Raw genomic sequence first — 14,176 nt, 5'->3', positions numbered from 1 at the left:
TACGGAGTGCAAAATTTGAGCAACTGGGAGAGGACTTCCCACCAAACAACAGGTGTACTAACATTTGATATTCTTGTGGTGGTTCATTCAGTCTTCCTGCTTCCCACCACAGGTACGTGGCACGTCATTGAACTCAAGATTACAGAATCATCTGAACTGTTCTTCTAGAAGTGTCTCAATTGTAGTTGTTGAAAAAAAGTTGAATTCTCGGCATTGAGACAACCAATGAGGTTGGTTGCACAAAGATAAACGATACTGTTCTTGTTGGCTGATGTTGATGGGTTGACTTAAGCTTGAACCTTTCTTAACCCAGCTTTCTTTATGATTTGGTGGCAGTTACAGAGCTGTATTAATTATCATAAATATTATATCCAATACAATGTTGGGTAACTGTTGACTAAACTGATAATTGCAAATTTATTTTCCAAAGAGGTAGCTTTTAAATTGTTGGATCTTAGGATATCGATACATACATTACATTTATATCAATGTGTTTGGATCGTTATCCATGCCTTTTAGCAATTGCTGTAAATATAAGCCCTCTTGGGTAGTAGCTCCCAACCCCATGTACTCTGCCTCCCATGTCGGTAATGCAACTGTATTTTGTTTCTTTGATTCCACGAAATGACAGCCCCACCCTTGGTTAGACTGAAGCAATATCCGGTATCTGAGTCGCTAAACGCAATCAATGATAAAGGCTCATCAGTTTCAGTAGCATTTTCGTAATGTACCATTTTTGGCTCATTTTAATATCACTATTAGACTCATCTTGAGCAAAGTCAATTCCCAGGAAAAAGGAGATTTTCCCTAAATCCTTCATTTTTAGTTTTAGTTGATTGCTGTTTTCGGATATCTCTTCGAAACCTTCTGGTTGAGCGAAATTTATTTATTTATCTATTTATCAATAGGGGCATGGAGGTATTCATCGACATTTTTATTCCATAATCAAAATAAAAACATATACAAATACAATACAAATAATAAGATAATGGAATGGGATACAAAATAAGCACAAGTGCTTTAAGCATGTAACCCTAACAAAAAGATCAAACAATTAGTACAAACAAAAAGAACAAACCAAAATAACATAATGTGATTTACTTAACTTAAATATTTCTATTGTTATAATATTGCTTTAATCTCTGTTTAAACAAACTTAAAGTGGGGGATTGTTTTATATAGTCTGTTAAATTGTTCCAAATGTGTGTTCCTTGGTAGGAAATACATTGCTGTCCGACTTTGGTGCGTTTTAGTTGTGGACAGTAGTTTGACCTGTTTCTAGTTGAGTAATTATGGAATGAGGCAGATGTACTAAATAAGTTATTAAATGATTCAGGTAATAGATTATGTTTACGATAAAGTTTCATCTAGAAATAAGCCTAGAAATTTAACTTCAGTAGCTTTTACTATACATTCATTTCCCATCCTCAATTCTAGTGAGGTAGTGTCAGCTGACTTATTTCTAGCCTTAAATATAACATATTTTGATTTGTTTACATTTAGCGTTAATTTGTTAGCAATAAACCAGTCCGAAAGTATAGATAACTCCTGGTTCATTGTATCATTGTATGTATACCATAAAATCTTAACTTATCTAATAATATATCATGAACGCTTTTGATAAATCAAGGAAAACTCCTAGTGTGAACTCTTTATTCTCAATAGCATTTGTGATTTTTTCAATCGATTGTATTAAAGCATGACTAGTTGAATGGTGTTGTCTAAATCCATACTGTGTTTTACTCAGTACGTTATATTTTGAGAGGTAACAAATCGTTTGATCATACACAATCCTCTCAAATATTTTGGAAAAAAAGGGTAAAATGGAAATAGGCCGATAATTATTTATATCGGAGATGTCACCATTCTTAAATACCGGGATAACTTTAGCAATTTTTATATCAGCCGGGACACAGCCCGATGATAATGACGTATTAATGATATGCAATAAAGGTTTTAAAATAAACGGGGAAGCAGATTTTATTCAAACGTTCCAGTCAAGTGTATTCTCCACATTCATGTCCCCGTGTCGTTGTATACCCCGTTATTATAAAGAACTGGCCAGCTTTAGACCAATATGCAAATAAAGCAACTCGCAGACCAAGTAGGCTATTTACATAATTGAGTCACTAGGCCTAGGGCAGGCCTGGATCGATACTGTAGGCTAGGTAGCTGACAATTTAGCACAGTACGCTATTTATTAATAATCATCAAACAGTAATTTGTAATTATCTAGGCTATGAACTATCCCAAAGAACAATTTTGAGAAAATCCGCCCGTTACTATGGCAATCTGACCTTACTAGGAGGAAACTAAAACCTAACTTTGTTAAAATTTATAAGGAAAAGATAAATTCCAAAATTTGGTCTCACAAGCGTTGATGTGTTTGTCTTTACTTTCACTGACCGTACAAGTCCATCCTTTCTGTTGCTGTACACTTCCCAATGGCCATGAACTTCGTGGTGTGTTTTCGTCAAGAACAAGCACAACATCGTCTACAGCAAAGTTTCCCTGTGTTTACTAAATAACCCATTTATAAACTGTACGACACTACAGCAGTGACGGTAAGTACTGTACTTGTTTCCATCGTCGAAGATACATCCTCCTTTGAGAAATTACCAGGAGGTAAGCTGTTCCCTCCTCGCAACAGCAGTAAATGATTCATGTCACGAGGGTCATCCGACCATTAACAATAGCCTCTGCTTCACACATTAAAGTGTTTAGGCCTTCATCATCAAGCACTTGTTGTTTCAGCACAGCCATCATGACTTTCCTCACTGTCCAAATACAGCGCTCCCACACTCCTCCATGATGAGATCCCATTGGTGGATTGAATAACCATTTCACATTTCGTTGCAACAAGAATTCATGGATTTGTCCTTGATTCCACTCTTTAATTGCTTTATTCAGTTCCTTCTCTCCCTTTTTGAAGTTTCCTCCATTATCTGATCGAATCTCTTCTGGCTGTCCTTGTCGTGCTATGAATCTTCTCATAGCATTCATGAATGACTCCGTGTCAAGTGAGTTTGAAACTTCGATGTGGATTGCTCGTACAGTGAGTATGCTAGGCCTAAGTGTGGTATAACATCCCGAAGCCGAACATAGCCAAAGATTTTTAAACCATACCTTATATAATACTCGCAAGCAAGCAATTGATTGTTTGTGTCGACACATTTTTTCAAACGAACAGAGTGCATCATTAAAACTGCATTTGACTCGATTAGACCCCTACTAGGCTACGTAGGCTAGCCTAGGCCTAGCATAGGGGGTGTCACGAAACCTAAGATCACGAAAGCTAAGACCCCCTAAGACCTAAGATCACGAAAGCTAAGACCCAAGACCTAAGATTACAAATTCTAAGATATATTACAGCTTAAAAACAATACTTGTTTATCCATACATAATTTTACTCCATTGTGTTGGTTCAGAGGATGTTTTTCTTACGCACCTGCCTTTCTTGTATTTTGACTCCAAATTTGTTGACTAACTCTATCCTGAATACCACACTTTAAAATTAGGATTTAAAAGTACATAAAAACAAATAAATAAATCCTTTAAATTTTCATTTCATTTATTTATTTCACTTTACAAATATATAAATATAAAGTGGAGGAGACTAAAAGAATTTACAAAGACCTTCAACCAATAATAGTTTAAATTGACGTTTAAATAAAGCACAGTTATGAGATTTTTTAAGAGATAAAGGAAGAGAATTCCAGAGTTTAGGTATACAAGGGTATTCATTTTAAGTCTATTTCGAGTAAATGGCAGGTGTGAGCACGAAAAGTTACCCCTGAGATAATTCTGACAGCTCGTTAATAAAATTTTAGTAATAAATTATGGTGTTCTTGCTTGGGGAAATAAAATTAAAAAAAAAAAAAAAAAATTAAGAGTAGAATATAAAATATTTAATACTTTTTGAGGAAATATTGATTTCAATTTATACATCATGCCAACATTTTTGGAAAATAATATCTTTTGGTGACATACTATATTTGTTATTAAACAACATAAAATTGGTTTTTAGCATATTTAGTGATAGCTTGTTTGCATGTATCCAAGTAGTAACCTTTTTTAGTTCTTGATTAACGATGTCACAGAGACTATCTGGATCATCATGTGAATAAAACAGACTTGAATCATCCGCAAACAGTATTGACGACATGACATTAGACATTTGCATAAATTATGAAGAAGTGGGCCCAGAATCGAACCCTGTAACATGTAACAGGTCTGCAGCTTGATTCAACATTATTTAATGATACAAATTGTTGCCTATCAGAAAGGTAACTTCTAAACCATTTTTGAGCCACCCCTCTAATTCCATAGTTCGATAATTTATGCAGTAAGATTTCATGATTAACAGTATCGAAAGCTTTGGAGTAATCAAGGAAAATACCAATTGTAATTTGTATGCATTTGATTATCTAAGGCTGATGTAATCATGTCAACGAAGTGTAAAATGGCATGTGACGTAGTGTGTTTTTCTCTAAATCCAAATTGAATGTTTGAAAAAATATTACACTTGTTTAGAAAATGTAAAGTCCGCATATATACAAGCTTTTCATCAAATCCAGGACTTTTTTTTTTTTTTTTTCAGTTTCCATCTGATTTAATTTTACGCTGCCTACCACAAGAAGGACATGGTACTTCATTGTTCCTTTCTTGCTCATAGTTACTTTTAAAAATGTTGTTAATGAGCTTCAAGAGATCAACCAACCCAACAGATGATAAACAAGGCCTTAAACTAAATTTCATAATCATTAAAGCTCAGGTACAGGCATGAATTTTAAATATAATATTTGGTTAAATGTACCGTACTGACGCGGGTATAAGCCCACCCCCCTTGAACATGAAATCACGTCAAGTTTGGGGGGTGGGCTTATTACCCGAGGATCCAAAAATGCAGATCGTCAAAAACAGCACATGTACACTGTGTATTCCACCATGCGAGCGAGCGCCCTCACGAGGTGTTACGACGTTGCCTTTTCTAAATACACGAGGTGTGGAGAGTGTCGGAAAATTAAGCTTATTTATAGGCCTAGTTCGTGTAATTTATCGTAGAATATCTTATTTTAAACATCAATTGAACAAGAATTTATCAAGCAGAAAAGCAAGTATACAATGTACCAAAGAAATTTAATAAGCTGGTTTATGGCAGCCGATACCAAATAGTGGTTTTCCGTTTTGGCGACTTGTAGCGTCGCGCGTGTGAAGCGATCTTCGACCGCGATGGAGTGTAAACAAAACCGGACCGCTCGGCCTCATATGGCCTAGCGTATATTAGCTTAGCTTGGTTGTGATCAAAGGTAGGTGTATTCGGTGTATGGACGTCACCAAAAACAAAATAATGTACTACGGCACACAGTGTTGATCTTCGAATTAATGGGTGGGCTTATACCCGAGTGGCTCATTTTTCATGAAAATTAGTCAAAAGTCGGGGGTGGGCTTATACCCGAGTATGGGCTTATACGTCAGTACGGTACATAAATCAAATATTTGTAACAGAAATCGAGACGAAAATTTCCCTTAATATGATCAAATACAAAATTTGTAAAAATTCTTCCATAAAAACCAGGAAGAGTTTTTTTCAGTAGTAGGTAGTTAACGTAATGTAATAACATGTCGGGTGACTCCCTAGATGGTGAAAAAAGATGGTGGATATACGGTGGATAATTTTTTCTATAGCATGAAAATAAAAATCTGAAGTTGAATAAAAATATCAGAAATGTAATATTCAAGTTATATTACCTATATTTAGTCATCTGATAACATTTTTTACCACACCGTTTATTTTTCATAGCTTTTTTAAATTCCTCTCTATTTACAAAATTTGTGTACAAAAGAATAGAGATTTTACTGTGTAATTTGAACTATCCCCCCACTGATAAGAAAGTGCTTATTTTAAAAAAGCTTGTGTAACACAAATAAAATCCCAAAAATTATGAAACATAGGGGAAACTATAGATCGATAATTATTGGAATGTATGATCAATAGAAATTTTTTGCCCGCACCTGGCCTTTAACATTACTTCAGCTTTGGTTGTGTTAACGCCATAGAAAATGTTGTCATTTAAAAGTTCATCTTTAGAGAACAGATTTAATAGATCAATGTGATTGTCATCATTAATATCTTCATCTCCACTATTTCCATCTTCCTGTAAAGAAAAATCCTATAATTAAACGAGACTTACCTGGAAGTTGAAGTTTGATGGGGATTCTATGTAGTCATCTTACACGAAAGGGATCACATGAGATGGTAGCAACGACGTGATAAGTAAACACAAAACTGTTTTGAAACAACTATGTAACTTTAATTAATAAGTTGACCTACAGCTTCAAAACATTAACGGAAAAAACATCATGGTCTTCATTAATGGTCTTATCGTAAAACCTAGCAAATGTACTTTCCGAAGACCACCCGGCTGTTGCTAGAATTGTATCCATTGGAACACCATTCTGCTTAGCTTTGGACGAAGCGGCTGCCCTGACACTATGTGGTTTAAAAACGGTAACATCAATGCCTGCCTTTTCCATGACAACCCGAATCCATCGGCTTATCGTGGACTTTGAAACAGCTTTGAACGGTTTAATAAAACTAATGAACAATTGAGAAGTATTACCACGAATACTCTCCGTACGAGATATGTATTCTTCTAATGTATTGTAAATACATAACTCTTCATCAACTGTGTAACGGCTTAATACTACTTGTGGGTTAGAATAGCCTGGGCGGCTTTGCTTTAGTAACCTCGAGGTAACAAATACAAAGCAATCGTCCTCCTTTCTCATCTCACTGAGATTGAGAAGATGGAGGGACTGGCAACGAGCTGCCAAGACTAATGACAAAAGCATGACACATTTCATAGTTAGGTCCTTTAAACTCAGTTCTCTAATAGGAGTACATAAACGTAAATATTGTAAGACTGAACGTACGTCCCACGTTCGTGAATACCTTGGGACTGTAGGTCGTAAGTTAAATACACCCTTACAAAATCTAACCACGAGAGGGTGTGAACCGATAGAATGTTGATGGGTCGACGAGCATAGTGCTGAAAGCGCTGATCTAGCTGTGTTAAGACAACTGTAGCTTAGTCCAGAACCTTGTTTATACGTGGTGAAACTGGATCCGTTTGTGATCGACTACAAAACTGGAACCATCTGTTAATATAGACTGCGTACTGGTTTCTGGTGCTTGGACGCCATGATGCCATGATAATATCGGCTGCCTGTCTTGAAACTTGTCTTTCAAGGAATTCCTGGACACCAGGCATGCAATTAATTTCAACTTCTTGCGAAGTGGATGTAGCTGATTCAATGAAGGCATTATCAGGGTTCCATCTGTCATTGGTAACATTAAGGGATGAGCAATTAACATCCGTAGCATCTGGCTGAACCATGGTTGTGTTGGCCACACTGGAGCTATCATTATGCCTGTCGCCTTGTCTAATGCTATCTTCTGTAGACATCTTCCTATCAAACTGAAAGGAGGAAAGGCATAAAAATAGTAAGGTTGCCACTCTAATGTAAACGCATCTACATACGTAGCTTGTGGATCAGGTCGCCAAGAAACAAATTGAGACAATTGGGTGTTCAGACGTGAGGCAAACAGATCAATTGTCGGGCAACCAAATATGTTTACAATACGTGAAAATATGTCTTTATCTAAATGCCATTCTGTACGATCATTGAATACCCGAGATTCATGATCTGCCTCAACATTCAGAGCCCCCGGCAAATGGGTAGCTGTAAGCCATATTTCTCTACTTCTGCACCAAATCCAAATGCTACGAGCGACATTGTTGCATTCAACAGATCTGACACCACCCATATTATTAATGTATGCTACAGCAGTGGTGTTGTCCGAAAGTATCTTCATATGTTTCCCTATTATTGTCCTTTCAAATGATTTTAAGGAATAGTATATTGCGAGCAATTCCAAAACATTGATATGATGGGCCGCCTCACATGATGACCATCTACCCCCACTTTAATTTCCCTCACAGTCAACACCCCAACCTTGTGTTGATGCATCACATGACATAGATATATGAGGGTTACATTTATGGAAACGTCGTCTTTCATGACACAAATTGTGAATCCACCACCTTAGGTCAAGTTTCATATCTGTTGAGATTGCCATGTGCATATCAAAATTACCCTTACAGCATCTCAATTTTAGCCATATCTAGGGATCTGTAGAACAATGGACCAAATTCCACTGCGGGAAAGCTAGATACCATTAATCCGATAATTCTCGCAACTGTGCGAATGGATTTTGACTCTGAACCAGCGAGCGCAGAGCATTCTGTTACTAACCGCTCAACCTTCTCCTTAGATAAAGTTACAGTCATATTTACTGAATCAATAACAAACCCCAAGAAAGTGAGGGTTTGAGATGGAGTTATGATTGACTTAGTTCGGTGGTAAATAAAACCAAGCTTATTAATGAGAGTGATTGTATCAGTGACATTCTTTTCACATGATTCGTAATCATATCTAGTACCAGAAATGAGTCGTCTATATAAGCCATAACTGTATGACCCATGCTGCGTAGAGACGCATAGACCGGTTTTAACAGTTTAGTGAACATTCGGGGAGCAGACGCTAGCCCATTCGGTAAGCAGGTATATTGAAACAAATTACCCTTCCATATAAATTTTAGGTATTTCTGATGGTTTTCGGCAATCGGGACTGAATAGTAAGCGTCCTTTAAATCATCAAATGTATCCATTTTAAAATGATGGTATTGTACTTGTTCATTTAAGCACTAGAGATTAAGAATCATTCTGAAGGACCCATCCTTCTTTGGTACCACAAAAATTGGAGAGATAAATTCTCCTTCACAATGTGTCGAATGTCTTATAGCTTTTTTCTCTAGTAATTTACTTATTTCTGTCTCAATAATAGTCTCTTTTATGGCATTAAATACAGTCAATTTGGGGTAACCAAATTGCACGGGTGGTCTGTTATCTACAAACTCAATATGTGCATGAAGTGCGATATCGATTATCCTCTCATCAGAGGTAATCTGTCGCCAATGATGTTCAAAGGATTTCAATCTACCTGCATGGAAAAAGGTTTCAGAAGAAATCTCTATACTTACTGGGGGTTCGACATGATCACTCGTCTCTACTTCTGTTTGTGAGACTTGACCCCCTTGTAGAAGTTTTTTGATTCATGAAAGTTTCCTCTTCCTCTACCACGGCCTCTGAATATGCCACGACCACGGCCTCTCATTCTTCCTCTGAATGTATGGAAGGATGTGGGCCTGAAGCCAGTACTGGCTGTACTCTGATCTTACTCCCAGCTAGGTTAATATCTTGGATGTCCTTTACACGTTTAGAAACATCCTCACCAAACAGCTTGTCGGTAAATGGAACCGAAGAGGAGCAGAGGTGAGAGTAGTCTTTTTTAAGGTCGGGTTTCATACAGTCCCACCTTCTTAAATTCAAATTACGATTTGAATTTCCTAGCAAGGCTAAAGCATCCATGCCAATGTCAAGGAGCTTCTACTCTAACACTAGCAAGACCCTCGCAATTCTCTGGCTTCTTGGTCTTTTTTGTTAACTCGATATTCTTATCCTCACTGGTACCCTCTCGAAAGAGGATATTGACAATACCGCTTGTGTAATCATTATTGTCATAGCAGAGGTTCTCTAGGTTGCCCAACCTGGAACTAAATTGCTCCTGACCTTGACGAATATCGACCAACATTTTCAAAATCTCTCCATTATCTACTGCTGGAGAAGACTTTTTATTATGCCTAACTGTTAAGGTCACTGATACTGATCGTGGTAAAAGGAGTCAAATGCTCTCTTCTTCGTATACGTACTAGCCGCGCTAGTACTAGACTGATCGTTGTTACCGTGTGGCGCCATCATCATAGTGTGGCCCGCGAATGCGGAGCCTGTTGACGTTGCATCCTCCAAATCGAGTGCAAGCACGTCTGACACACGCGTCTTGTTTATTGGCGAGTCGGCCATAGTCAAAAGTATGCAAGTTATTTTCTACAAATTATACTTACAATAGTAATAATAAAAATAGTAAAATAATTCTTTACACTACGTGTAAAATGCAGAAACAATTGAAGCTGAAATAGCTATACCGCGTACAACTATTTTATGTTGCTAACTGAAGCTGCGCATGTGCGCTACCATCTCATGGGATCCCTGGAGTGTATAGATGACGTAATAGAATTACAATTATACATTGCATTGTAAAATACTAGTTTTATAATTTGATGTCTTACATTTGTTATTGTTACTTTTTTTGAGCGTTACTAAATTACTAGCAGGCAGGTTGTGGTTTGCTGTACCTGCCAACATCGGCAAAGGATGTCACTAATCTGTAACCGCCGTTGGCTTTCTTCACGAGGAATGATGGATTGAGATATTCTACAGCAACTCCAATATCTTCTGGACGGGCAAAAATCCCAAGTGTTTCGAGTTCGTTGAACTTGTGTTGTAGTTCGAGGAGCTTGTTTTTACATGCTGAGGGAGTCGACCTTTGCATGTGGGGGTTGGACTGGTCCCATATTTATGGTGGCAACAAATGGGCCTACAGCACCATTATAACCTTTAAAGGAAGGGTTGAAAATGTCTCCTTGTGGAGGCTAGTAAATTGTTTGAGTATGTTGCGTCTGACAGATTAGGAATACAAATTCGTCCGGCAACGCACGATATGATATGTGGTTCGGGCCAAACATGAGATGGCAAAGATGTTTTCGAGATTGTTTATGTCGGTGAGGACATTTGGGAGTGAAAATTCAATGTAACTATACCTGGCCATATCACAGTGCGTGCTGACAGAGCCATTACCACCTGACGCTTAGCGGGGCGGATAGAAATATCATTCTGTTCCATGAACGGTGTACCAGCGAGTAGCTCAACGTCGAGTCACGTATAAAGGTGACGTTTGTCTCGCCCATAACCTGTAACTGCGAAGATCCATCGGCTTCGTGTGCCGATTGACTACTAGGCTTAATCTGAACGCATTTGATTCACGGATCATGTTGCCAGGAGCACCGCTGTCTATAGTAATATGTACAGTATTATCAGTATTATAGCCGTGAAAGGCTTCGAGATATGGCGACTGACTGACTGGCGTACCTGTATTTGGAGAGCTGAGGATGAACCAGATAGTGGGTCGTTGTGATCCTCGACACAGGTGAAATCCTGTTCGTGGCAGTAGCTGTCGTCTGAACGCATGACTCTTGTGCCATCTGAAGTTTTGATTTCTTCTAATAGAGAAGTCATAGCTTGTGAAATTTCAGGCTTGATGGACGCCAGTGTGCGTGAGCGAAGCTGTGTGCCATATCTCTGTTTGACAAGTTGGGGAAGTAAAGGGTGAACTAAGTAGCCATGTCAGTGCGAGTAGATTTTCAAGTGAAGGGGTGAGTTCTTCGTTTTCAGTAATGCTAGCAAACATTAGTTCCAGCATGGTTACTTTCTGGGGAAGCTTTGGTTTTCTTGCCGCACGAGAAACCTTCCACCAGGAAATTGGCGAATTTAGTGTCATGAGGTGTTGACGCCAATTCTCAGCGGCTGCGGTATGCGCCGGTCAGTTGCTTGACTGTGGATGTGCGATAACGGCTGTATAAATACTATAGGGCTAGGTCTGCCTGTGTAGACGGTAAGTCAATATTCTTGTGGGCAGTAAAATATGTTGCGTAGGATTTTTGTCTCCTGACGCTGCCACCACGCCAACTTGGTATTAATATAGACAATACTTGTAAGCCCTCGCTGATAAAATATATTAGCCGGACGACGTTATAACTGATTATATGACTGTATTTTATTAGTTACTCGTGTGTACAATGAATCAGCATGCAGAGAGAGAGCATGGTCATATATAGGGTATTCATTAGGGGTTGTTCATATTGATTAAACTATAGAGGGCTCACTACTATAATTAGGTACGATCAGATAACGGGGATTTGGACGTACCACTCTTCCATATCGCGTGGTCGGCGGTGGTTGGTGTACTTTGGTGTGTGATAGTTGTCTGTCGCTGTTGTTGTTGTTTTCCGTGAATACCGGGTCAGGTTCGGATACCGGGATGATGTGTCTGCGATTTCTGCTTAACTTGACCGGGTCGGAGTTTGTGTAGCGGTTTTGCTGACTTGTATGATTATTTGTTCTGTTGTTGTTTTTTCTTGAGTTGTTCTTGTACGCCTGATGTCATGGTTGGTTTTAACAATTGTTCTCGTTCGGTTTTCTCCAGGAGTTGTTTACTCCTTTTCACTGCGCTTTCTGCGAGTCCATTAGACTGGGGGTACTGTGGGCTGCTCGTAATATGATGAATGTTCCATGATTTGGCAAACTCGCTGAATTCATGACAAACAAACTGCTTTCCATTATCGCTATTTAGCGTGTTCGGTGTACCATGTATAGCGAATTGTTTCTTTAGGTATTGGATCACAGAATACGATGTTATGTCAATTGTAGCATTTCCATATCAAACCAATTTGAATATTTGTCACCAATTGCGACGTAGTCATGATTCCAATGAAATAGGTCTACTCCAACAGTTTCCGATGGCAGAGATGGTATGGGATGACTTTGAAGTGGTTCTTTTTGTATGTGTGATTTAGTGCTGTTACATACACTACATCTTTCAATAAGATTGTCAATATCTTGACTCATCTTTGGCCAGATCAAACCATGCGTAAACAATCGCGTAGGCCTAGCAGTGTCTGCACTGGCTTGTTGATGACATGAAATTGAAGATCATATGTGTCTGGTGTGCTTCCATGGCACTGTAGTGTTGTAACACCTTCGCTGGCAATTTCAGTGCCACCAAATGATATCAAAATAGTTTTCTTTGACTGGTTTATACATTCAGTCTTAGCGACGCGTTTGAATGTTGTTAGCGACATTACGTTACACTTAGCTCCTGTGTTCGAATTAGGAACGTTAACATTGTCAATAACAAAGTGTCCAATTACAGTTTCTAATTGTTCATCACCATCATAATAATAATCGTTGTCAACATAATCGTATTCCTCAGTTAGTGTGTGTATCATTTGGGGCTTAGACCGACAGAACTGGGCGTAATGATTGTATTTGTGACAGGCTCTACATTCCTTACCGTAGGCGGGGCAACTTCTCGGTGGGTGTTTAGTACCACAATTTCGACAATTTGTACGTGGGCCTAGACCTGGGCTTTTGTATTGACCTTGTCTATTGGTGCTACCCAGCTAACAAAATAACGTTTTATTAACGTCGTACAAACGTTCATTTAAAACCAAAAAAACGTTTCATAAATGTTTTGATGAAATGTTTCTTTAACGTTTTTTTGTGAACAAAATTCAAGTTTTTATTACGCTTAAAAAACGTACAGTTGAAACGTTTAAATAGCGTTACTGAACGTAACAGAAACCAAAAAGAAACGTTTAAAAAATGCTTTGGATGTGTGTTTAATAGGTTTAAAAACCGTATATTCGGAACGTTTAAATAGCGTTACTGAACGTAACAGAAACCAAAAAGAAACGTTTAATAAATGCTTTGGATGCGTGTTTAATAGGTTTCAAAAACCGTATATTCGGAACGTTTAAATAGCGTAACTACTGAACGTAACAGAAACCAAAAAGAGACGTTTAATAAATGCTTTGGATACGTGTTTAATAGGTTTAAAAAACCGTATGTTCGGAACGTTTAAATAGCGTAACTACTGAACGTAACAGAAACCAAAAAAAGACGTTTAATAAATGCTTTGGATGTGTATTTAATAGGTTTCAAAAACCGTATATTCAGAACGCTTAAATAGCGTTTTACTGAATGTAACAGAAACCAAAATAAAACGTTTTTAACTCAGTGTTTACAAACGTATATTCGTAACGTTTAAATAACGTTACCGAGCGTAACAGAAACAAACGTAAAAAAAAGTACTAGTAGGCCTGTATAACAACATCACAACATTCTGGCAATGTTATACAGTATTTACAGAATCTATCTAACTATAGTAGACGAAAAGCTGAACTGGTGTAATAACATTCAAAAACTCTATAAAAAAGGGATATAATGTACCTGTTAAGACAACTTAGGAAATTTAATGTTAGCAAACAAATTTTTATACTGTTCTACCAATCGACCATACTTAGTGTTATATCTTTTTGTAGAATTATCTGGGATCTTGTTTATATTAAAAAGATAAGGAACTATATTAAATAAAA

Source organism: Antedon mediterranea, chromosome 4 (assembly GCF_964355755.1).
Source record: "Antedon mediterranea chromosome 4, ecAntMedi1.1, whole genome shotgun sequence".
NCBI classification, from domain to species: Eukaryota; Metazoa; Echinodermata; class Crinoidea; order Comatulida; family Antedonidae; genus Antedon; species Antedon mediterranea.
Note: the sequence above shows the minus strand (reverse complement) of the source record.